Raw genomic sequence first — 26,365 nt, forward strand, 5'->3', positions numbered from 1 at the left:
TTGGTTGTTTGAAACAATAGCCGTCTAAAACTTCTAGAAGGTAAAATATCTATCTGACCAGGCGATTTTGGACAACAAGTGTACCCGGGTCGTCCCGTAGTGGTACTACGTATCTAAAGGGTTGTTCACACTAAGGAGGACCCCATCCCTTTCAACCGGGATGTTGTGAAAACGAGCCGCTTTCGACCGCCAGGACCGGTTTCCCGGGGGCTCCTCTGTGGTGGGGGGCTTAATTTTTGTCCGCTGGCTCAAACGCTCTGCCGGGAGGAGGGGTTTCCGCGGCCTTTTTCGCTCGGATGGCAACTTCTGGGGTCGCGCGCTGCGGGAAGCGCGTGATTGTAGTTGGTATTCGGTGGTTGCTGGTAGTTGGAGAGTTAGCGCGACCAGCACAGTGTCAACTATTTCACACAATGTCACTGGGCGCAGATGCTGAAGACGGTCGTGTAGGCGATGAAAGTATTGTAGGGGCTGGAACGAGGAAGCCGAAGGCACGGACAAGTCTCCGGGAAGCCGCAGGGATGTACTGAAGACGAGTTCAGCCGCCGAACCGCCAAGGTCACGACGCAGGACGGCACGTAGGCCTAGGAGCACCATTGGGAGGTGGTCGACCCAGTGCTCGCCCGAGGCGCGCAGTGAGGGCAGCCTTGAGCTGGCGATGGAGCCGCTCTACCATGCCGTTGCACAGGTATGGTATGATGTGGTGCGGCAGTGTTTAGTGCCGAGTAGCCGTGTGAGCGAAGTGAAGAATGCACATTCGAACTGGCGGCTGAGATCCGTGGTAACAATGCCGGGGCAGCCGAAGAGGGAAACCCACGCTGAAACGAAAGCTCTGGCAACTGTTTGCGCAGTATTGTCGGGAATTGGCATGGCTTCGGGCCAACGGGTGAAGCGGGCAACCATCGTCAGAATATACTTGTTGCCCTGAGAGGGGGAAGCGGTCCCACCAACCTCCAAGTCAAGATGAATATGGTCGGAGCGCGATCCAGGCGGCAGGAAAGACTGAGGGGGAGTCTTGGTATGGCGTGTCACTTTAGCGGACTGGCAAGCAAAGCATGAGCGGGCCACCACTGTAGTGAATTTACGGGGTCGCAGCGGAGCACCCAAAAAAACAACAACCAGCGTGGCAGGCTTCTCATTCTGAACAAGCTCTTGTCGTGCTTGCGCTCCGAACACGTGCTGTACATCTTTATTTTCTTCTAACTCGGGCTGGTAGCGTTGATCTCAGCGCCTCCGCTTTATAGCGTCGGCGGGCGCTATAAGCCTAACGGCGTCACCGACGCCTGGCCTGCGGAATTGGTCCTCCGAGTACAAGATGGCGACTTCCGCGAATCAAGTACGCGGCTACGACCCTAAGGTGATGTTGTGGACCTCGGTGCCTACCACTGGAGACACAATTTTGATGGTTATTGCGAAAATTCGGAGTCAAGCTTTACTTCAAGAGGCTGCACGCCGCTCCCATACAAATCCCAGATGACGGCGCTTGGCGCCGCCCCGTTCGCCGCTTCGTCGGTCGGAGACGTACAAGGCGTTCTCGAACGCGTCTAATGTCCAAACCAACTACAGAAGACTAGCCATGAGAATGTGTTTCCTACAGAGGCGTTACGGAAAGCGGCTACAGCACTGCCATTTCGACGCACCTCGGGCTGAAACGGGCCTGTGCCATCTCCGTTCTAACCTCACGAGGACAAAACATCATCATTGTACATACCTCGGACATCGAGGTGGTTGACCAGCTCATCGGGGACTTCGCAGTAAACACAGAGAAGGGGTCGATCCCGCTTCGGGGTTACCTGAGACAAGACGGCGGCAACATATGCCACGGCGTAATCGTGGTCCGTAACTCGGACACCACAGAAACTCTTGCGCCTGACCGAGTGTGCTGGCGCGCCGGCATCCTCCTGGAAATTCGGAGCATCTAACAAGGCACGCATCACTTTCGCGGGTAAGGTGAAGCCCCGTTACGTGCATTATGACATCATGGTCGTCTCTGTACGAAACTATTACGAAGCTATCGCATGTGCGGCCAGTGTGGGGCCATCGTGCATCGCGCGGATGCATGCTCAAACCTGCAGTCGAACACTTGTGCACTCGGCGGATTCCAGGCTCTGCTAGTGGAGAGCGTATGGGCTCACAACTGTTTTCCTCGGTGTTCTGTGTGCGCTGGCTCCCATGCTAAAAACTCTCGCGAATGTGTGGCAAAATTCCGCGCACCCAGGATAAAAAAGAAAAAAATTGCGCCTAAAACGAAACACCGCCATGTTGGGCCTCCCGGCGATCAGCCCTTCCAGGAAATCTCCAACATCGAGAACCCACCTACCGGAGGTGCTGATAAACGACCATCGAAAGGGTCACCACCACACGGTTGCCTGTGAAACGAGTGATGGAAACGCGTGGTGATAATAAGGACTGGGTCAACGCAGCAGAAAACGGACGTCAGGTGAGCGGTTCAGGTGGGGCTGCTTCTCTCTCCCCGCTTTTCACTTCCTTCCCAAGAGGGCGTAGCTCCGTGCAAGATCAAATAACAGCACTCAGGGCCCAAAAAGAGATGCTGCTTAAGAAAATTAACGAATTGGAATCTAAAGTTATCCAGTCTTCTTCTCCGCCCTCGCCTCCCGTGGCTGAGGTAATGGAGAGTGAGCTCGTGGTGCCGAAGGCGGTAATAAGCTTGGCGGCCGCATTCGAGGTCCGCTTCGGGGCCACTGAGGCACGATTCCTCGCCATACAAAATCAAATTGCGATGATCGCGAACGCCGTTTTTAAAATGCAAGAGATGATCCCCATGATGATTGCTTAACAAACTGCGCATTCCCGACGCTTCTTGCGCAGGCCCGACGGTCCCTTACCCGGCCGCCCTATAACAAAACTTCTAGACGTACTCCTGAGGTAGACAATGAGGACAACTGCTGGCTCTCCGGTATGGAGGATGGTGGCCCCCTTCCCGCGAGTGTTGGCTCTGGAGCAGCGTCACTACAACCCCTCCTCAGCTTAAATGACCATGGCGAGCAGCCCTAAGATCAGGCGCTCTCCAAGAACCAATTCCGCCACCCACATCTAAATTGTCCAGTGGAACAGTCGGGGCTTCCGTTCGCGAGGAAAAAGGGCGGATTTATACCTTTGCCTTTCAACTTTAGACTCTCTTCCCGCGGTGGTTGCCCTCCAGGAGCCAGGGAGTGGCGTCAACCGGCTCTTCGTGCTGTTAGCGCTGCAGCCCTACACAAACACTATGGCACACAGCCGGAGATCATCTACGTCGATGCTGCCTGTTCCACATCTTCTTCCGCCTTTGCCTTGGTAACTCGGACGACCTCTGGCGCTGCATAGTTAAACACAAACACAACACATACACAAGAAAATTAAACCAAGACGTTCACACAGATGATTCGCTCGCTACCAACTGCCTGTTGTGGTACAAAGAAGAATGCTTAATAAAAAGCATAAGGTGTATAACCATGCAGCGCCAGAGGTCGTCGGAGTCGTATAGCCAACTAGCCCGCTCGCAAGTACTACTGTGCCTTGTCGGTAGTGTCAAACTCCTCCACACCTCTTACAGTAGGTACTCTCATCGCTTCCACTTCTGCGGAAGCGGAGGAGGCGGCAGTAGCCTTAGCGATTGCTACTACATCGGCGACCCTCATTTTCGCCGTTTCGAAGACAGCGGTACGAAACTTTTCGAAAGGCCGTATCTCCGAACCAGCGCTCCGGCTTCTTAGCCTGTCTCCCGTGCTTATCCGACCTATTCAGCTTCTTTGGGTTCCGGCCCACGATGGCCACCCAGGTAACGAGGCGGCTCATTCTTTAGCTCGAGGTTTCGTCAGCCGGCTGCTGACGAAACATGTGCTGCTGCTGAGCGTTTGCTTGCAGCCGCCGTGGTCGCGAGGAGACGAGCGCAACGGGCACGAACACGCTGACAGATAAAGCGCACCTAGCCTGAGATGAAGGGCTGAAGGCGGAGCAGCGGCGTCGCGACATATGAACGCCGCCGAATTTCGGCGTTTCGGAAAGAAGGCATCCTGCAGTCACGCCGCCAAACTTGACGCTTGGCCTCCTATGCTGTGTGAAGCAGCAACGCTCAGTCTTTCGCATTTCTCAAGTGTAGAGGCTGCAGTCGGACGTCTTGTACGGACATAAATCAAACAGAGAAGGTTTGATTTAGAGGGCTTAATGTCACAAAGCAACTGGGGCTATTAGGGACCCTGTAATCGTGGGGCTTCCAAGACATCAAGAAAAAGAGCAAATGCGGTCACCAGAAAGAACCTTCCTGGTTTACAAAAACAAAATGTGCAGGCGATATTGTAGATATTGTTGGCATTGCTCTATCATGGTAACGATAGTGCATACATGGAGCAATATTATACTGAAGAAATCTATATTAGATCTACAGCAACAGCAGGCGTGGTTCCATGTAAAAGAATGAAACATGTTAAGGATGAGGCATACATGTAGCTGCTGAAGAAATCAATATTAGATGTACAGCGACAGCGGGCGTGGTTCCATGTAAAAGAAAAACAACACATTCTTTTTAACGAATTCATGATCCCAGAGGCATGATTTCTCCTTCGTTGTTCGGCGCTTGTTTTCAGGAAGTATTCAGAAGCCTCGCTTAGATGCACTTGAAAATAGCAGCTAATTACGCATTGTGACGTTATGGGCCCAGGTCCGTTCAGGAGCTCTGGCCAGGTACCAGATCAGGCTCACGGGCACACGCACGCTTTTCCTGACCACACGAATCTACTTTCACACGAATACAGCTTAGCTAAGTTCTACTAGCCCACGTCCAAAAACATCATACTTTTGTTTAGTCTGGTCATGGACTCGAAGCCGGTGCAGGTGAGTCCGACAATGCTCGAAGTCCGGTTGATGCGACAAAGACCGGCGGCCGGGGTATGACGCGGGCCCTGTTCGCGCCGAGGCGTCCGAGTACCCCGTCGTGCGGCAGGCCACGCCCCGGGGTCCCAGGGCTCGGTACTAGGTAATGTGCTGGGTCACTACCGAGTACTGCAGCGGTATAAGTGCGGTGGTCAGGAGCGATGGTGCAGTCGCGCTTCCTCCGGGAGTGGTTCACAGGATGGATGGCGAAGCGCTGTGCGGAACTAGACCCAGGGCCAAGTGCCCGCCTGGTGCTGGTGAGCCGGCCTTTGACGCCATAATTGTCCGTCCCGTTCTCCTGCCCCGAACAAACTTACGCGTACTGGCTCGCCCCACAAGCAGCCGCATTTCACTTATTCTCAAGAAACCCGCGCACTCGCACACACAATGACTATCATCACAACCTCCCCCCTTATCAAGACTGTTTCTCGAAACTGTTGTGGCGCCGGGGAGGGGGAAGACGTGGCGGAGAGGACTGAACTGCATAATACTAACCAGACAGCTTGTTCACACATGGCTTAGTTCGCACCCACATTATCAGTTCCCTTGATATACTCTTGCGCACGCCATATGGAAGTCAGATCCCAAAGGTAGCCACACCTTTTCTTCAGTGGACATGTTTGTCATGAGAGTATGTGCTCGTTATGTCTACGGAAATATGCTAATTTCGTTTGAAAACATTTGCGCACAAACTTGGAAAAACAGGTCTTGCTCCAGAGCAGTGCAACTAGAAAATCCATCTTGTACCCACAACACTCCATGCAGAGGAAACCGCGTGCAATGCGTATTAAAAAGGCAGAGTATGTACCATTATTTCAAGCACCCTGATCAGCCTACAACAAAAAAGCGGCCTGAAAACATAGAAAGGACAAGAATAATCACAAAGATGAAAATGTGAGCTCCAGAGAGCTATCATTCAGATGACTAATCAAAAATCAATTTGATTTTCAGGACTCCAGATTGAGAGCTATAAAGCTCAGGTAGCAGAAGAGTGTTCGTCCGTTGTGGTCTTGTGAAATAATCGTAGCAAGAAATGTTCATGTGCGTGCACGCTGACATTATTGCACTTTCTATCTGCCCAATCACCAACTCACTGTCTTCAACCATACTATCAATGCCGTTGCTGACACACCTACATAAAAAGTTAGTTTTGAGGCTCGAATTGATTCTTCCGTTATTTCGCAAGCTGCTTTTTCCGGCAGTGAGTGCGATGCCACTGCTTTAAAGCCTGTGGATTCATTTCCGTCCTCGGCTTAAACCGAATGTGCTTGGGGAAACAGCTTGGCACGACGAGGTTCTTCGCGAACTCCTACACTTTCTCACACAGCTTGCTTCGCGTAGAGATGTTCTTTCCGGCCACCAACATCCTTCTTGAGATGAAGCAGCACTGATGTGATGATTTTGGGAACATAGAAGAGCTTTGGCCAGTCTTTCGTCCTCTCTTGTTTTCCAGATATTCTAGGAACATGCTTGTCAGGATGTGCACATTTCTTGTTCTGCCTCTGTCGCACACCTTTCCGGCGGCGGTCTTCACCAGGTGTATTAGTCGTTGCAGGTGCATCTAACGTAAGCCAGTTATCTCGACGTTCCGAAAAAAAACTAGCGGTGCTCAACACTGAATTTGTGGGCTTCTCACGCTCAGCCTTTCGTAGCTGCCTGATAGAACCTAGGTACGCCACAGTCTTGAGTCAAACTCCTGTTATGCATTTTGTCATCTTCTGACAAAACTCAGATTTCTGCTCTCAATGATTTCATCCGCAGCAATCTTCGCATAGGTGCACAGTCGTTCCCTATGATCCTCTATCAAGGTGCTTACGTTTTCAGTATTTCTGTGACTGTCAGCAATACACCTTTCCATGCATTCATATGTCTTGCTGGAGCTCTCAGTCTCGTTCGGAACTGACGTGAACACATGAGGACCGTGTTTTACTGTATGCCAAAATAAAACTCCTGTAGCCCTAACGGCTTCATAAAGCGTTTGACATTTGTTCTTATGCTCTAGTTGTGTTCTTACCTATCAGGCACTGCGGCCTGTAAGGCCTCATGTGCTTAATTAAATGGTGGGGTAATTTTGTTAGGGCGCTTTTATATAACGTCCAACACCATAAAATGAGGCGTGTTTCTCCTCCGCTGTAGTGAGCTTTAGAAGCTCCAAGAGTGTTTTTAGGTCGCCTTCAACCACCGTTTTTCTCTCACGGAGTTCTATAACCACATGCAAATTTTTGGGCTCGGGATTAGGCGTCAGCCGCCACTCCTTTCTCAGTTCTGCCCAGTCCGCTTCTAGTTCCTCTTTCTCAATGCGAAGCTGTTCTTCGTACCAGCCGAGTAATTGTTTAACCGTCATAGCTAGTTGCTCGCTCAACAGCACCAACATCTCGAGCTCCAGCTTCACCTTTCACGACGGCTCAGATCTGGCACGGCGCGCAATGACGTTTGCCCGAATCCTTCTCGATGTTCTGCCCTCTCTCTAACGGATTAATTTCTCGAATCTACTAAATCATAGGAATCGTGACAAGCTCACCAAATTGTGATGTTATGGGACGAGGTCCGTTCAGGAGTTATGGGCAGGTACCAGATCAGGCTCACGGACACACGCACCTTTTTATTGAACACACAAAATCATTTTCACACGAACACAACCTAGCTAATTCTACTAGCGCACGTCCAAAAAACGTCCTACTTTTGTTTAGTCTGGTCGTGGACTCGACGCTGATGCAGGCGAGTCCGACGATGCTCGAACTCGACTCCGGTGCAGGCGAGTCCGACAATGCTCGAAGTCCAGTTGATGCGACAAAGACCGGCGGCCGGGGTATGACGCTGGCCTGTTCACGCCCAGGCGTCCGAGTACCCGGTATTGCGGCAGGCCACGCCCGGGCCTCTCAGTGTTCGGTGCTAAGCACTGCGGTGAGTCACGCCCGGGTACTGCGGCGGTACAAGTGCGGCGATCAGGAGCGATGGTGCGGTCGCGCTGCCCCCGGGAGTGGTCCACAGGATGGATGGCGAAGCGCTGTGCGGAACTAGACCCCCGGCCAAGTGCCCGGCTGGTGCTATCAAGCCGGCTTTTGACACCAGGCCCATAATAGCGAATTTAACAGCCAGTGACGCTCAGGAACGTGCGTCCCGTTGGGCGCAATAAAACAGTTCACCACCACCATCCCGTTCTTCTGCCCCGAACAAACACACGCGCACTGGCTCGCCCCGCACGCGGCCGCACTTCACTTCTTTTCCAGCAACCCGCGCACTCGCACAGACAATCACAATCATCACAGGCATATCTCAGTAATATGCGGCTCTATAATGACTTTTTGCTAAGAAACTAATGGAGTAAATAGCGAGGATTGGTAAGTGTATACACTAGTTTATTAAACATTTTCAATGTTGTACCACTGTCATATGGAATAAATTGCCTGATTTCGTTGTCGTTGACAGCGAACCAAATACTTTCATGGAGATTCTATCAGCGCATTTAAGGAATCGAAAGCTACGTTTCGCCCCTGCGACAAGCTGTTTCTTTGCGTTGTTGGGGTCTATATGTGCTTGTTATGTTTTCATCTTTTTCTTCAGCCACTACGTCACGTTATGCTCGTACATTGCAATGTCGAATTAATATGTTGCCAACGTACCCCTCTTTGTCCTTAGGATACTGCTGACCAATACATTAAGTTACGGATATCCTCCCCCTTCAGTTAATGTGGCAATCTAATGGCCATTAAAGGCGAATGAACTGATCATGTTGCTGATGACTTTACATGCAAAGCGGAATCGTTGGTCGTAAATTAATATAAAGGAAATTAAAGTAATGTTTAAAAGTATCAGACAGGAGCAGTACTTCAGACCAGGTGTCGGGGCGCTAGATATGACAAGGGAATACGCGTACTTAACAACCCAATTAACAGCGATCCTGATCAAGGGAGTGAAATAGTTGGGAGAATGCGATGGAGCGCATTAGGAAAGCGCTCTGAGAGGATGAACGTCATTCTGCATGTGTTCCTAAAAATGACTGCTTAGAGGGCATTGCAAATTATTACACCTACATTTTTTTCAAAACTTGTGGAAAATATGCCGGTGCTACCTCTTCACGTTAATCGAGCTACGAGCAGATATTATCTCTACTACAGACCCAGATTATGAGAGGGAAAGGTAATTAAATTCTGTAATCAATTTCTTGTTTTCCTCGGCAATAAAACAGCACGAAATTTCAGTCTGTTCATTTCAAATGTTAGTCCATTTCTTTTTTCCTTTTTTTGCAATCAGCATCGTGTGTGAGAACACCCAACGTCTCGACATTGATTATAGTTTTGGTCTACAGCCGGTCAAAGGGAGAGTTTAAACGTCTAGCTGCTTTTCGGAATCAAAACAGTGTGAAAGCGCGTGAGTGAACGCGATAATGACCCGCGCATTATAGATGCTGTTTTTTCATGATAGGTTATGGTGTGTAGCTGAAATTTGGTAAGACGAGAAGGATGTTTGGACTCTTTAAATCTTATCCCAAGTCACTCACCAGGCCTCGGACACAAAATTAATATGGGTGCCTGGTCATCAATTCATAGAATGAAACACTTGTGCCCACGCCGCATCCCGAACATTCCTTTGAGGAATCCCTCATCACTTATCATGACCACCCCCAGCCCCTCATCACATATCACGAGATACTACGGCACGACCGCTTAGCGAGAAACATTCCCAGAACCTGCTGAAGGACTTGATAAATCAGGAGTGTCACCTCCGGCGAGGACAACAGTCGAGGTAAACCGCACGCAGAGTACTCTCAGCTAGTACTTTCCCAGCTGAGTACTCGTCATGAAAACCAAGCCATGCATCGTAAAGAAAACCCAATGTGGGCGGAATTTTAGATGATCCTCTTCATCTCCGATCTTGTGGCACAAAGTAGAGCTCGGGGACCAGCTTCAGGCAATATATTGCCAGAGCCAAAACAAACCAACATAGCCCTTAACGCATTACACATTTTCCCAAATAAATTATTTATGCTATACTCGGCGCTGCATCGAATGCCGATATGTTCAATTGAGAGTTGCATGGTGCGTTTGTGTGCCCATTGGTCTTGCAGTGGTGTTCCTGCCTTTGGGTGCGTCTCTTACCGCTTTGGAATGTCCCATCACCATTTGGGGACTGTCGGGGTAAAGCAATCCCGGAACCACAACCTGGAACTCCAAAGTGGCCACCAGCGTTTTCTCTAAATATGCCGCCCGACGCATTCACATCCACAGCGTCAACAGCAGCACCGACCGTTGTCATTCCCCAGCCAAGAGAACTGGGCACCTTTAGAGGCCCCGATGAACCCGTTGTCGACTGCTGGCTCTCCATGCACGTGCGGGTAAGCAAGCACGACCACTGCAAGGCTGCTGTTATGCTAGGTAACGTGATTTTCTACCAGGCGGGAACGGCGCGCCACTAGTTTGAGACGTATGAAGACATAACATTGTCCTGAGATATTTTAACCAAGATATGAAAGACTTGCTTAAAAAACCAATTCGACACAAGCTCAGTGCAAAAGAACCATCTTCTTTACCGAGCACTGTGAACCAACGAATCGTACGTATCATACATTAAGGAGGTCTTATCGACAGCGTTATGTCGGAGCCCCAGAAGTGGGCAACATTCTGAAGCAGATTACTGACAACGTATTAAATCTGCTCCGCAAAGATTGCACTACCATCGACTCCATCCTCCAAGTTTGCCGGCATTCAGCAAGCCAAAAAGACAAGCGAATTCACCCCATTTTGGCTGACATCCCATCACAACTTGAATGTCTTCATGCGAAGGCGCATCTACAAGCGCCAGCCTTGGCATACAATAAATGTGACCCGGGCAGACCGCAGTAAACTAGAGGCTACGGTCACCGTCGCCTTCACTCTGGAGCCAACACTAGCTATTGTCTTCATTAAAGCAGTTATTCGCCAAGTGTTTGCGAACGCACCTTGAACTCTGGCAGACCCTCCGTTTGCTCAAATGTTGGTTTCTGTGCATAAACCGACATCTGCGACTGACATCGGTGTTTATCGCGTGTTAAGTGTGCCAAATTAGAACCAACTCTGAAATGCCTGGAAAATGTTGTGTGCCACGGTGCAATGGCAAAAACAAGGCAGGCCCTAAAGTGCAAGTCTTGTCATTCCCTAAAGCCGACTAATCGAGAAAAGCATGGATACGTGCAATTCCACGCGAAGACATGGCCGTGTCAATAAACACCAGGGTGCGAAGGTTTTTATGCGTATTATTTTCTTAGCAAGTTGCTTCTACCCTTGGGGTTGCAAGCTTTGCTTACAATCCCTTTGTGGCACGTAATAGATAAATGCGTAAGGCATAGCCCGCGATGTCAAATTGCCGTACTTTTGTTACGATGTATTTCCCTAGCTTAGGGTGCGAGCTTCACTTAAAGACAAAGGGATCGTTCGAGAAGCAAGTTATATTCACCAAGCAACCAGCCGCCCAGTGACCGCATCGCTGTCACTTTGGTGGCTTAGACCAGAGGCCGCACCAACGGTATTCCGAGATTGCTCAAGCTGCATTTCGAGATAAGGGACTAGACGACAGGACCAAGAGAGCAAGCGAAAGTGCTTAGATGCCGTTGCTCTTGAGAAGGTGCTCGCGGATTTGATAGTTTTCGCTGCCCAGAATGAGGATAAAGCCGACAAGCTTTACTATTTGAAAGCTTTAGCGAACTTCTTTCGAGGGAAGCAGCTGACATTTTGGAATGTCATTGAATGCAATGAAGACGTCATTTTGGCTCATATATGTAACGATGAAGCACCTTGGAATAAAAACTTTGTTATAAAAAACGACCTAAAAGGGACAGTAACCATCGCAAAAGCACCAATGAAGCGGCTCGCATCCAAAGTGATAGTTCTGTCTGCGGTCGATAGCAAACGACGGCTGCTGGAGTTGCCTAAGGGAATCGAGGAGTTCGACAGCGCCTTTGAGTTCAAGTTCTGAAAGCTCAAACATGGACTTCTGCGATGCTGTCACTTCTCTTCTGAGCAAAATATCCGCAACGCAAGGAGAAGATAACTCCCCGACTAATCAAATTGTGCAGCTAATATTGTAACGTAACGTTACAGAGAAGGCGCTCTGGCACTCTGGCACCGAAGAACACCAACAGCCAGTCAAGGCAGCACAAAAGCGCAGCACCGTATTGCTTCGTCGTCTTTTCCGAATCGCCCGTTCAAACCTTCGTCGTCTTTGAATGGCATGTATCATTGCCCCCCTTCTTGGCAGCATCGCCTCGATGCTGCAAATGCTGCTTGATGCGATGAGCTGACAGATAGTATGCTAGGTTGGTATGGGATACCACAGCACAAAACGGGGCGCCAACAGTCTCAAGATTAGTCAGCGGGGCGATCGTGGTAGGGTTTCATCCGGACGACGTGCACAACATCAGTGAACTTGCGTCGTCTGCGGCTTGAGGGATCTTGGGTCGCGGATTCAACTTCATAAGTAACGTCGCTGAGGCGGCGGAGGACACGGTATGGGCCGAAGTACCGACGCAGCAATTTTTCAGAGAGCCCACGATGACGAACGGGCGTCCAAATCCAGACATAGTCTCCAGGCTCGTAGGCAGCGAAGCGCCGTCCCTTGTTGTAACGGTCAGCGTCTAGTTGCTGTTGTAGGTATATGCGCTGTCTTGCCAGCTGCCGCGCTTCTTCCGCACGCTGAGTAAAACTAGCAATGTCCAGGTCAAGCTCATGTTCGTCGTCGGTGTATACGGGCAGCATTGTATCCAGTGGAGTGGTCACTCGACGGCCGAAGACAAGCTCGAAGGGTGTGAGCCGCGTCGTTTCCTGAAGTGCCGTATTGTATGCGAACGTGGCATATGGGAGGATTTGATCCCAGGTCTTATGCTCTATATCCACGTACATAGACAGCATGTCGGCCAGAGTTCTGTTTAGCCGTTCCACCAAGCCATTAGTTTGCGGGTGGTATGCCGTGGCCCGTCTATGGCTAGTATGTGTAAGGTTCAGTATAGCCTTAGTCAGGCGGGCCGTAAAAGCTGCCCCGCGGTCGGTAATGATAACAGCCGGAGCGCCATGACGCAACACGATGTCGTGGACAAAAAACTCTGCTACTTCGGTGGCAGTTCCATTTGTGAGCGACGCGGTTTCAGCATATCGGGTCAAGTAGTCTGTCGCGACAACAATCCAACGCTTTCCATTAGTTGACTTCGGGAAAGGACCAAGAAGGTCCATTCCCACTTGTTGGAATGGAGTTTGCGGTGGAGCGATCGGCTGAAGAAATCCAGCTGGTTTCACGGGTGGAGTCTTTCGGCGTTGACAGTCATGGCAGGTTTTAACGTAGGATCGTACTGAAGGTAATAATTTCGGCCAATAGTATTTCTCCCGAATTCTTGCAAGCGTACGACTAACTCCCAAGTGGCCGGCGGACGGTTCGTCGTGACTAGCGCTCAAGATGTCAGGCCGTAGGTGCGTAGGTACTACGAGTAGAAATGTCTCTCTTGATCTTTCAAAATTGCGCTTGTAGAGAACTCCACTTCGTAGAGCGTATGACTGCAAGCCACGACGAAAAACAAGCGGTACTCTACCACCGCGTCCTTCCAGATAATCGATGAGCGGCGCCAGCTCCGGGTCCTTGCGTTGAAGGTCAGCCATATGGGATTGAGTAATGGCCCCAATAAAGGGAAACTCGTCGGCGTTTTCTACTGCGGTGGAGTCCAATGGCGCGCGTGACAAGCAATCCGCGTCTTGGTGTTTATGTCCCGACTTATAGACAACAGTAACGTCATACTCTTGAAGACGCAGGCTCCAACGAGCTAAGCGTCCAGACGGGTCTTTAAGGCTTGCCAGCCAGCACAAGGAATGATGGTCGCTGACAATACGGAAGGGTCGTCCGTACAAATATGGCCGAAACTTGCTGATGGCCCAGATTACCGCAAGGCACTCCTTCTCCGTTGTCGAATAGTTCGCCTCTGATCGTGAGAGTGTTCGGCTCGCGTAGGCGATAACCCGTTCTACTCCGCCTTGCCACTGAATGAGTACCGCGCCGAGGCCAACGTTACTGGCATCAGTATGTACGTCTGTTGCGGCGTCTTCATCGAAATGGGCGAGAATTAGGGGTTTGTGTAGGCGGCTTCTAAGCTCCTGGAAGGCTTGCTCTTGATCGTCTCCCCACAGGAAGGGTATGTCATCTCTGGTTAGTGCTGTCAGTGGTTCAGCTATCTTAGAAAAATCTTTGACGAAGCGTCGATAGTACGAACAAAGACCTAGAAATCGTCGAAGTGCCTTTTTGTCGGTGGGACGTGGAAAATTTGACACTGCGGTAGTCTTCTCGGGATCAGGGAGAACGCCCTGTGCACTGACAACATGGCCGAGGAAGCGTAGTTCTTTGAAAGCAAAGTGGCATTTCTCAGGCTTGATCGTTAGTTGCGCGCCTTTGAGTGCTTGAAGCACGATGCGCAACCTGTCCAAGTGTTGCTCGAAAGTAGGCGAGAAAATAACAACATCATCTAAGTACACCAAGCACGATTGCCACTTGAGACCTGATAAAACCGTGTCCATCATACGTTGGAACGTGGCCGGTGCAGAGCAAAGACCAAACGGAAGCACCTTAAACTCGTATAGGCCGTCGGGCGTCACAAATGCAGTCTTCTCTCTGTCTCTCTGATCCACTTCGATTTGCCAGTATCCGCTTTTGAGGTCTAATGAGGAGAAGTACCTGGCATCGCGTAGTCGGTCGAGGGCATCATCAATCCTGGGCAGCGGATAGACGTCCTTTTTGGTCACGTTATTTAACTTTCGCTAATCGACACAGAATCTCAAGGTGCCATCTTTCTTTTTGACAAGGACCAGTGGCGACGCCCATGGGCTCGTCGAAGGCTGGATCACGTCGTCCGCAAGCATTTCATCCACTTGCGTTTTAATGGCGTCACGTTCCTTAGGAGAAACCCGGTACGGGCGCTGGCATACCGGTAACGTGGTCTCATCGGTGATGATGCGGTGCTTGGCGACAGGAGTACGACCGACCTTCGAGCCTGTGGCGAAGCAGTCTGTGAAATCGCTCAGAAGAGCCGAGAGAAGATTCCTTTGATCGGGCCTCAAGTCGGGGCTAATTTTAACGGTTTGCAGAGCATGACAAGGTGCGGCCTCTTCTTTAGGGTTCGTTCCGGCGGTGCATAAATGAGGTAAGGCAGTAACATCGTGAAGGACGGCAACAGCCGTGTCCTTGGCGAGATGCCGCATCTCCTTAGCAAAATTTGTCAGGAGGACAGTAGCACAACTGTTCTGGAGTTGTACGAGTCCTCGAGCAACGGCTAATTCCTTCTCGAGTAGTAGCGGAAGGTGCCCATCGGCGATGCCCTCGTAATCGTGGAACAAATCATGCTTTACAAGAACCAGCACACTAGAACGTGCCGGAACCCTCACGTCATCGTCGACTATACGCAAAACGTTCAGACCCGGATCTTCGTTTTCAATGCGCGCCACGGCTCGTTTCGTCGAAAAAGAAACACGCGCTTCTTTCAGGTCAATGACAGCGCCGTTGGTCTGCAGGAAGTCTAGACCAAGGATCAAGTCTTTCGAACACTCAGGAAGCACGATAAATTCTCCGACATACACAAAACCACGGATGCCGACCCGCGCTGTGCACTTGCCTGCAGGTTCAATCAAGTGACTTCCCGCCGTACGAATTTTCGGGCCGGACCAATTTGTCAAAACTTTCTTCAATTCTCGGGCGAGACCACGGCTCATTACAGAATAATCGGCACCAGTGTCGAGTAACGCGGTGACATCCACTCCATCAATCGTTACACACAAATCGGAGGTAGTATGCCGGATGCTGTCGCTACCTGACACAAGTGAAATCTCGTCGGGTCGGCCTGACGATGACGGAGGATCTTCACATTTCCCGACATCAGCGACCCTGCCTCCGAAGGCCGCTGGTATTAGTTTTCCCGGCCAGGGCTGGGAGAGCGGCGTCGGGAAGAGTGGGGACTCGTCGAACGGTTGCTCGTCGGGGACGTAGACCGACGCTCTTGGTAACCGGATGTGACAGGGTACTGTCGTGCTGCAAGGTCGCTTGCAATCTCAGTGGGCCGTTCGGCATTCCGAGGGTAGAGGCCCTCCGAGGCGAAACCCCGCATGTTGACGCGGCGGTACGGGCACGCCCGGTAAAGGTGACTGGCTTCACCGCAATGATAGCACAGGGGCCGACGATCCCGGGGCTGCCATACTTGACTTCTACGGGGTGGCTGGTAGATTGGCGGAGGGGAGTAGCGAGGCTGCATGCGGCTCCATGCGAGGTGCTCCATGCGGGGACTCTGCGGCTCCATTGCTGGAGCTGCGGCGTTGATACTATGGTCTGGCGGGGGAGCCTTACTCAGGACGGACGCGTAGGTGGGCCTCGCGTCAAACGTCTGGTGAGGAACGCGCTGCTGGGGAACAACGTCAGCAACTTGCTGAGCTGCCATACGCACCTCGTCCCGGACGACTTCAGCCAATGAAGGAAAAGATGCTGTGCTGCAAGGCATCCGGAGCGCTTGCAGTTCCTCCCGCACGACCGAACGGATGAGATTGCGTAATGAGTCCATGTCACTGCCGACATGTACAGGGGGTGCGTCGGACCTAATGATGTTCACGTCACGGTTGTACTGACGGGCTCGGTGTTGCAGCGTTGTCTCCATGGTCGCTGCCTCGCTGAGAAACTCCGCCACAGTGCGTGGTGGACTGCGCACCAGTCCCGCGAAAAGTTCTTGCTTAACGCCCCGCATCAGGTGACGCAGCTTCTTATCTTCTGACATTTGTGGGTCTGCACGGTTGAAAAGGCGTGTCATGTCCTCAAAGAACATACGCACGCTCTCGTTCTGGCGCTGAATGCGTGAATGTAGCGCAGCTTCTGCTCGCTCCCGGCGGTCGGCGCTAGGAAACGTGGCTTTGAAATCACGACAGAAGGCTGCCCAGGATGAGAAGGAAGCCTCATGGTTTTCAAACCATGTCCGTGCAGACTCTTCAAGAGCGAAGAACACGTTGTGGAGCTTACGCTCATCAGTCCACCCGTTGTAACGAGCAACTCGCTCGTAGTTCTCAAGCCAGTCCTCGGCGTCCTCGAACACGTCGCCATGAAAAGAGGGGGGTGTTCGCGGCTGATGACACAGAATGTGGGTGGGAAGCCTGCTCTCAGATGTCATTGCAGCAGGTTCTACGGCCGTCTGAGGGTGCGTCGTCCTGGTAGCGGCCGGAAGGGGTCCGAATTCAGGGGGCTCTCCGCGTAGGCGGCGGCCGAGGCGTTGATGTACGGGGGTAAGCTCCGTATTGACAGGTTGATTATGCAGGACTGGATCGATACCTGGCTATTCCTCCACCAGATTTGTAACGTAACGTTACAGAGAAGGCGCTCTGGCACTCTGGCACCGAAGAACACCAACAGCCAGTCAAGGCAGCACAAAAGCGCAGCACCGTATTGCTTCGTCGTCTTTTCCAAATCGCCCGTTCAAACCTTCGTCGTCTTTGAATGGCATGTGTCAATATTACCAAAAAAGAAATACGGTGCTACTCTGCTGAATTCATGGTTTTTTCCTGCATACTTTTTGCAATATCTCCTCATGCAACAAATACGTATCCAGTCATGGGAGCATCATCGTGCCACACCCAAGGACCATTCGGTCAATCTGTTCATCGCCAGGATGAACACCCAATCAGAGCTGCAGGACGGCACATTCCTCCACTACATGGCCAATAAGGTATCCGAGTTGAACGAGCAGTAAAGCTACGTGACTTTGATGGTGGATGAAATTTACCAAAAGCAATGTTTGACTGCAAAGGAGGCAACACCGCTGGTATTGTGTTGAACAACGTAGAAGTAGCAAACAGTGCATTTGTGTTTATGGTTCACAGCCTCATGTCGAAGTGTAAGGAGGTAGTACACATTGTACCCATGCATAACGCTAATGGACAATTTTCGCTCAAGATTTTAAGAGACGTTATTCGCGGCTTATAAAAAATTGGGTACAACGTTATATGAGTTGTGACTGCCAAGAGCGCTTTAAATTGAAGCGCGATGATGCCTTTAAAGTACTCTGTGAAAAAGCCCCCAAGCCGCGAAAGAAATCCCTGCCAAATGATTTCACATGTCGGCACTCATAAGATCCCCACCGGCCATTGTTCTTTGTCATTGACCCAGCGCACTTACTGACGTGCAGACGTAACAACTGGTTAAAACAAAATGACCAGTCCTTCTGGTTCCCTAAGTTTCAAGCAAGCGCAACGGGAGAGTGGCGGATGCATTATGCGTTTTTTTAAGACCATCAAAGGAGGATATAATTTAGAGAGTGAGCAGTTACTTCGGTACGGCCACGCTCTGTCCAGGAAAGCTGTTTCTGTAACAGACATTTAGAAGTGTAAAACTTGCTTTGCAGCTATTCAGTGATACCGGACCGAACGCCCTTCGAGTGATTGAAGCCAAGCACAACATAAAACACCACGAAGAAACCGCCAGTTTCATAGATATTGCCACGTGCCTAGCGCCGCGCGACTGCTTTGCTTGGCGCCGGCGACGACGAAGCGGCTGTTGGCTCGAGAGGCGCGCTGGTGCGTACTCTGTTATCGGAACTAGAAGTCGACCTTATTCTCGGGTGCTCGTCTACGTGTACCTTCACGGCTCCCTGTGGCTTGAGACATGACAATATAATAGTAACATGGTGGAAAGTTATCAACACCAAAACTCCTTTCAAAGGACTGAGACAAAGAAATGAATATCAAAAGCCCGTCTACTCTTCTCCATTAGATCAAATTGATGTAATGGATCTCCAGTTGATAATTATTCAACAGATGAAATTATGTCGCGTGGTTGTACATGCCCAACTTGCAGCAAATGGTAAATGCGGAGATTCTGTGGCTGTATTTGTTTTGTGTCTGTGAGTGTGATCTTCAACTGAGGCTGTGATCAGCTGCTGGGCTATACACCCCGGCAGAGGGCGCAGGGTGGCACTCAAGCTGCAGCAACGCAGCTTTTTGCCTGGCGTCCTCTCTCCTTTGTTACTGATGCAACATTGATAGAATTAATAAACAATTTATTCAATTATTCATTCGACTCGAGGCTTTCCTTTTCGAGCGATTTCTTGTACTGATTGGAGGAATGGAAGGAAATGAGGGCTGGCACTTGTAAGTTGTCTGATGAAACTCATTGCGCTGTGATCCAGTCGACTCAGGCATTTATTGAAATTTCGAGATATTGCTTTGAGAGGCTCAAGATATCCTTTGTGCTTGTTGGGAAGTTGCAAACCGACATTCCAGACGACCGCTTTCGATGTTACCGGTGTCTGGCTGGTTCGCAATATCATTGGTCCGCAGGCCAATTCTATTAGTCTGAGAACAAGTTGCAACTAAAGAGCACAATTCCACGAATGAGCGTGGTATCTGTATTCGACAACAAGAAAAATAAAAATTCGGAATAGCATTGTTCCGACCGAACAGGTGCTGCCAAAACTGAACGATGCTATTCCTGTCATTACATATGTGGCTGGTTGCTCGGTGAATATCGCTCTGAAGAGGATAAAATGCGACAAATGCAAAGAGCTCTCAAAAAGTGACAAGACTGTCCCAGTTTCGCTTGAAAACATGTACAGTATTGTCAAAGAAATTGAAAAGGGAGGGATGCTTTGCCCAGCAAGGACAGCTGTCAATGCTGTGGCTCATACTTAGGTTGTAGCGGGAGAGCTGTCCAAGCGTGCGGTATTCTAAAGGCCCAGAACCAGCTCCAGATGGGTACGGAAATCACACTCCGACTGCTCAGCGATAAGGAGCACTCAGACGTTGACGCCTGTGAACAGGGACACACGAATTAGATAGTGCTCAAATATATGTTGTGCCGCAGCACATTTTCCTCAAAACTTTCTGCCGACGATTGAATGACAAGATGTCTGACTCGGACAAGAAGTAACAAGAGTAACAAGCGGAAGCTGCAAACTCTGGCAAATAAATGAATAAAATGCCGATGCATGTAGAAAACACCTTACTTTCTCTTGTGTCTTATAGCACGATTTTAGACAAAATGCTACACGCGTAGTCGAAAAAAGGAATTAGCTGAGCGCAAAACATTTATACGGATTGTGCTCAACCACTCCTTCATTTGCAATGGACGATGACCCCGTCCGGCCGACGTCATGCAGGAAGCCTCCCGTCCTTGAGCCAGTCTAAGTGGCGTTGGGGAGCGCCGCTGGGAATTTGAAAAGCCTAGTCATAAAATAATAGAACATTTTGGGCGATTTGGTTGCATACATTCATTATTACAGCGCAAGCACGGCACAGAAGCAGCGCTGGTGTGTTCTCCTCTTGTTCTGTGCCGGCCTTGCGCTGTAATAATGAATCTAGTCATAAAAATATAATGAAAAGAATCATGGAAAATATGCCGTCACGTGACGCGGTAGGCGGTAGCTGGTCTCGATTGCGGTTTCGCATGCTCCGTTCCGCAGGAATGCCTTCGCTACGCGATGCCTGCGCTAGAAACCTGAGGCGTCGCTGCACGAAGACGATGGATGGGACATTGCCCCTCAAGACAGGCCGATGCCCTGGGCGCTACCGCATCCACAGTACACCCGTGTATTTCACGACTTGTAGTTGTATCCCCTCAACTGTGCCATGTGAAATACTTGCAGAGCTTGGCGCACAAAGAAGAAGCACAAAAAAAAAGATGAGGGGACGCATAACTTATGTGCTCCGTGTCCTTGGCATATGTTCCTGTTCCCAAAGATTGATCCGGAATTTCACTGGCGTTGCTGCTCCGCTAACTTTTTTTCTCCAGAAGAGCCTTTCTCTTGGGGCGCTGAAAGGGCTCAAATCAAGCCCTGATTACAGTCCTTGCAATTCCACCTATTCCAGCAAATGTTAGCCCTTCTGCAACTACGGAACTTCGAAACGATTCCAGTGGCTGTGGTATTGGGGCTATCCTTATCAAACAGAAGCACTACCACTCACGTGTAATTGTCAATGCCAGACGCCTGTTATCTCCTTCCGAGCGCTACTATTCAATTACGGAGCGCGAAGGCCTCGACCTTGTTTGGAATTAGAATAAATTCTGTCATTATTTGGCAGGCCTTCTTGTCTAGTGAGAAGCCACCATGCCTTGTTTTGGCTGTAGTCATTGTCAATGTCTCTACTGGGCGCTTAAGGTCGCAGGGCCTGCCGCTTACAAAAATGCACATTTACTGCTCTCTACAAGGTTACTTCAAGGCGCTGACTCTTTGTTCCGCCATCCAGACGAGCCTCTTTAATTGCTGACTGGTCTGCTTAGTACTACATTTTGACCATTATGGAGTTTCGCATATGGCGCCAAACAGTCATTAAAGTTGCCTGCTACAAATTATTGACCAGGCGCGCAATGATGACTCCGATCCTTCCGTTAGCTGTTCGTGCTGCGTGACGATGCCTTGTTCCGAAGCAACAGGCACCCAGATTGCGCGGAACTTTTGCTCGTCGTCCTTATTCATCTCCACTCTACTGTTCTGACCCAACTTCATGATGTACCTATAGAAGGGCACCTGGGATGGTCACGCGTATATGATAGAGATCGCCTTTGTCGCTTTGTTCGCCGCTACGTTGCACAATATGACCTGTACAACCTTCCAAAGACGTCGCAGCTTCCGCCCAGTAGCCATCGTTAAACGGTCAAAGTTCCCACTGACTTATTTTCCCGCGTCGATCTTCACCTCCTTGTGTCTTTCCCGGCATCAATTTGCGGAAACAGATGGATTGCCGTTGCCCCAGATTACATCACTCGGTACGCTATTACACGATCTATCACGACCAAATCTACCGCCGAGGTTAGTGCTTTTTTCTTCGCGACGTCATCCCGCTCATGGCTCTCCATGTGAACTCCTTACGGATCGAGGCCTCCGCTTCTTCCCTACGATTGTTCACGCCTTTCTCTGCTCTTGTTCCATCTACCACAATTTCACGATGGCCTAACTACTCCAGACGAATGGCCTCACTGAGTGCCTTAACTCGATGTTTCCCGACATGCTGTGAATGTACGTTTCAAACCTCCATCTGGACAGGGGTTTCAATGTGCCTTTCGTCCCATTTTTGCACAGTTCGTCCCACCAAAATACAACAGGCTACCCAGTGAAAAAATTGCAGGGCTTCATCTTCGGTTAACCGAGTTCGAGTGGTAAAGCACGGTTTATGTATTTTAGTTGTTGGTCGGTATTTGTTTTTTTTTTGCTCTATGTTTTGATTTGGTTATGCTCTAGAATATACACACTTTAAACAACGTGTTCACGTTTACGGCGTCGTTTCTCGCGTTTTAACGCAGCCCGCCGGACACAGCACGCTCTTACGGCCGTAGCAGTAGAAGGACCCGGACGGAAGGACCCGGTCGGACGTGCCGTAGCAATTGCGTGGTGTGCCTATGCAGACAGGCATGGCGCACAACAAGATATTTGAATTTTTTGCTTGTTATTGTTAGTTTTTATTTTATTCTTTTATCCCACTAATTATCACTGAATGTTATTGTGTTAGTATTTCTTATTAATAACCATTGTCACTATTTATCATTTTACATACCCCCAGGAAAAGAAGCACGTCGCAAGTGCACCACTTCCTCAGTGGACACCTAAATATTATAATCGCTGGTTTATAGTAATGGTAAGGTGAAGTATCTGTCAAATACATCCGGAAAGCACGATGAGGTCTTGTGAAATAGGGCATTCGCACTAAAACAACTGTTCACCCATGAAGCGCTGCTTCCACCTAGTTGTTCTTAATAGACAGTACACCTGCGTATTACAAGCTACTCACGACGTCCGCGCATCTTGGTTGGAGATTGGGACATATGGAGTTTTTTTTTTATGGATGCTCTAATGCACGAAGGGCAGCTCGTTTTAGGAAATTCGCAAGCGAAGTCAGCAGGTTTCCGAAACTCTTCTTTCGAGCAGTGAATCCTCGCGCGTGAGTATATGTTGTAACATTACGTTTTCATGTTTCGTATCCTAGAGCTTTCTCAGACTGCGGGCGATCACCAGTGATGTAATAGCGCGTAAGAAAAGGAGCGCAACGGTATAACTATCGCCCTCTTCGATATCGTTCTCTCTCTTGTATTGCTTAAGATGTTCAATCTGAAAGCTGGCAGAATAGCTAGCCGATGTTTCATTGTAAACATTTATGTAATTTCATGTATACGGCTTTAGAACTATCAGGTAAGAAATTTGGCACTTTTTAATTAAAACATTTTTTCTGATTAACTTTGAGGAGAAAACCATGCCGGACATTATTATAACCTTGGTGTCAGCAGTAGTAGTAGTACGTGGTTATTTTATAATATATCCTAAAGGAAGGAAAGCTCTTTGCCAGCCCCGGTATCTGCTATGTGATATATGAGGCGCCTGAACTGGAGCGGGGAAATAAAGGGATGGTGAGAACGTTGTAGAGGAAATGAAAGAGTAGAGGGACAAAAAGAAAGGATAGGGTACGTAAAAAAATAAAGAGAAATATATGCACTATGGCACAGCTCGGTATCAGGGTAAACGGTAACCTCGGGTGTACCCTATATCCAGCATGATTGCTGCATTCATTTTGATGATATGCATAACATTTCGGTCTGTTTTGCAAAGCAGACAAATATCTTTTCACAAAGACAATATATTTGTCGTGTCATTGTAAAGCACAAGGCCAGGGAAAAGCTGTACCCATTAAAAGAAATTTTTTGGACTTGCCCAAGTCAAAACGACTCTCTTCGTTAGTGACTCCTTTCCCAAGCATTTCATCCAAGAAGAGTCGAGCATCAAGCCGAGGGAACTCCTGCACCCATTGAAAACCATGTGGGTAGCGGCGACGCCGGGGATCGGACATGGTACCATCAGAATGTAAGGCCGATGCTTTATCACAAGGCCACCATTTGTGCGCTGTCTCGTGCGCTTTTTTGTCTATCAGGCGCCACCTGAAGCTACTAAGTGACAATATTGTGAGCATTTCATGGATCGTCTTTCACATGTGCATGCCATCGACATCACTCCGCGGCGCCGCCTGCGGCAGCACCTCAGTTCGCTATCGGAATAAACGCCAGACATCACATACCTTGCCTTGCTATCGCGACATGACCTTCTTTCACAAGTGGGGGAGGTGAAACTCGATCCCCTCGCTGCCTTGCACCCTGTCTCTCACTAGACCTACATTCCGGTCGTGGTTTGGCACCTCTCCTCATCGTCATGTTGACCGAGAGCGGCCCCGAACAGGGTGGACCCTCTACCTCTGCTGCACCGCTCCCTCCGACTGTACCCACATGTTAACGCGACCTACCGCTGTCTGCTTGTTGACGCGACGATGACGTTTATGATCGGCTTGACATCTATAAAGGCTTTATTGCCTTCAACTGCCTTAAAATATGCTTTACATGTCCTCGGTGTTGCTTTCTACCTCAGTCACTTAGGTCGCCATAAACTGGTTCATAAATCGCTAGTCCCGCATCACTAACTAGCCCACATACAAACTGCAGTTTTGACAATATTGCCCCGATCTGCCTATTTGTACTAAAATCGCGAAGAAAGAGTTCGCTTCCCGCATTCAAGATCCCGATGAATGATATACATATTCCCTAGAGGAATTGTTTGCACTTTACCGGTGTTATAGTCCAACCATGCAGGAAACTAAACGCGTACCTCATGTCCTGAAAGGAACGAATTCTCTGAATTTAGCACCGTATTTGCCCAGAATCCTTCATGTGATGGTTCTATTTTTATCACCTGCCAACAGCTCGACCAGCTGCAGTCCTCTCGATTACAGCCCGGCTTCGGTACTGGCCGACATCTGCGGCCCTCGATCTGAGGACACTGATTCGAGCGATCATCCGCGAGGAACTCCAAGCCCTCAGCCCTTTTTGCCGGCACGGGTGCGATCATTTTTCCACACCTTATATGACGCTCGTCTCCGCAACATTATTAAAGAAGACATGGCAACAATAAGCCAACCCAACACATTCGTCACTCCTGCGCCGCGCACAGCGCCGGCTTACGCTCACTATGCTGCATCCTCCTCTCCTTTTGTCCGCCCACCCAGACAGCCACCGACGTACAACCACATCAACGCCATGTCGACAGGTCAACCTATGCCAACACATTACGCACATTGGCGCCCCTCCCGACTAGTGCGCTGTTATTGCGGAATTCAAGGACGTATACCCCGCACCTGTCATCGCCGCAATCGGAACAATCGCCGTGGTTACGATGCCTTCGAAAGGGATCTACGTTCATATTATCAGCGCCGACCTATTCCCAGCCCACCTTGTTGATCTTCGCCGCCGGTATCATCGATGAACCTAGTATGACGCATGTGTGCTGACGCCGGTCTCCATCCCCATACCCCCCTCAGTTTCAATGGTCTGACCGGCAGCAACTCTCCCTGTCCGCCATTCGGAGAACTAAGCAATGCTGTTTCCGGGTGTTAAACTGCTCTTTTACGAACTTACTAAAAATCCTCCAGACCCGTACAATATCATTTCTGGTTTAGCTGAATGATTACCGATGAAAGCTTTGTCTGACGCAGGGGCTGTAATTTCAGTCATTCATGCTTATTTGAGCAACCGTTTGCGAAAAGTGACAGCCCCGTAAGATGGGCCTTAACTTCGTGGAACAAATAGCGTCCCTCTGCGTCCTTCTGCAAAGTGCAATGCGAGTGTTGTTATCGACGGCGTCCGCCACCATGTGCAGTTTGTTCTGCTCTCACCATGTGTGTATCTGACTGTTCTTGGATAGAATTTTTTGTTAACTGCTTGAGGGTTATTTCTTGTGGCGATCGTGTCATCCTATGACAAAGTGATTTGTCATGTGACTTTTCTTAACACCATCTTCTCATTGCCGCCGATGACACTATTTTGCCTCGTCAGTGCGGGAAACTACTAACCGTTGTTTCTGGCCACATCACTGACGCTGATGTATTCATAGCCCCATCTCGTCATCTTGCACGTGGAATTGCCATCCCGTCAAGTCTTCTGCAGTTCCGCAGAGGCTCAGCTATAGTAGTGGCCACAAATTGTTCACGTGAATTCCTCGTGCTGCCTAAAGGAACTCGTACTGGATTTTTAACCTATGTCCCAGATGGTGCTCGCCGCCACTCTGCCTCAACGACGTATTTCATCAGACGTCTCTCTTCCTATTCTGTCGAAGACGATTAATATGAGCCTAACGCCTAACCAATGCCAAGAAATGTTCACATTGCTTCGAAGCCTCCAAGCCATTTTTGATGCCACTTCCCCACGACTGGGACGGGCTAGTGTTCACACCAGTGCATCGTTACTCGATCGTACGCTGACGGCATTACCGAGTTTTTCTCTCTGAACTAAATGTGACTGAATAATTTTTAAATAGCATGCTCCGTTGCAATATTATTCGTCCCTCAATAGCCCATGATAGCTCCCAGTAGTGCCAGTTAAAAAAAAGGACCGGTACGATTTTGTGTTGATTACTGTGAACTCAACAACATTACCCGCAACGATGTCTACCTGATGCCGTAAAATTGATGATGCCCTGGACTGTCTCCAAGGCAGCGAA

General features: G+C 49.7%; 1 pseudogene; it reads left to right on the forward strand.

Moving 5' to 3' along the window:
* The first annotated feature begins 18,114 nt into the window (after window positions 1–18,114).
* Window positions 18,115–19,672, forward strand: LOC146192281 (uncharacterized; annotated as a pseudogene).
* Window positions 19,673–26,365: the final 6,693 nt, after the last annotated feature.

Source organism: Amblyomma maculatum, chromosome 4 (genome assembly GCF_055883805.1).
Source record: "Amblyomma maculatum isolate TAMU_Amacu chromosome 4, ASM5588380v1, whole genome shotgun sequence".
Lineage (NCBI taxonomy): Eukaryota > Metazoa > Arthropoda > Arachnida > Ixodida > Ixodidae > Amblyomma > Amblyomma maculatum.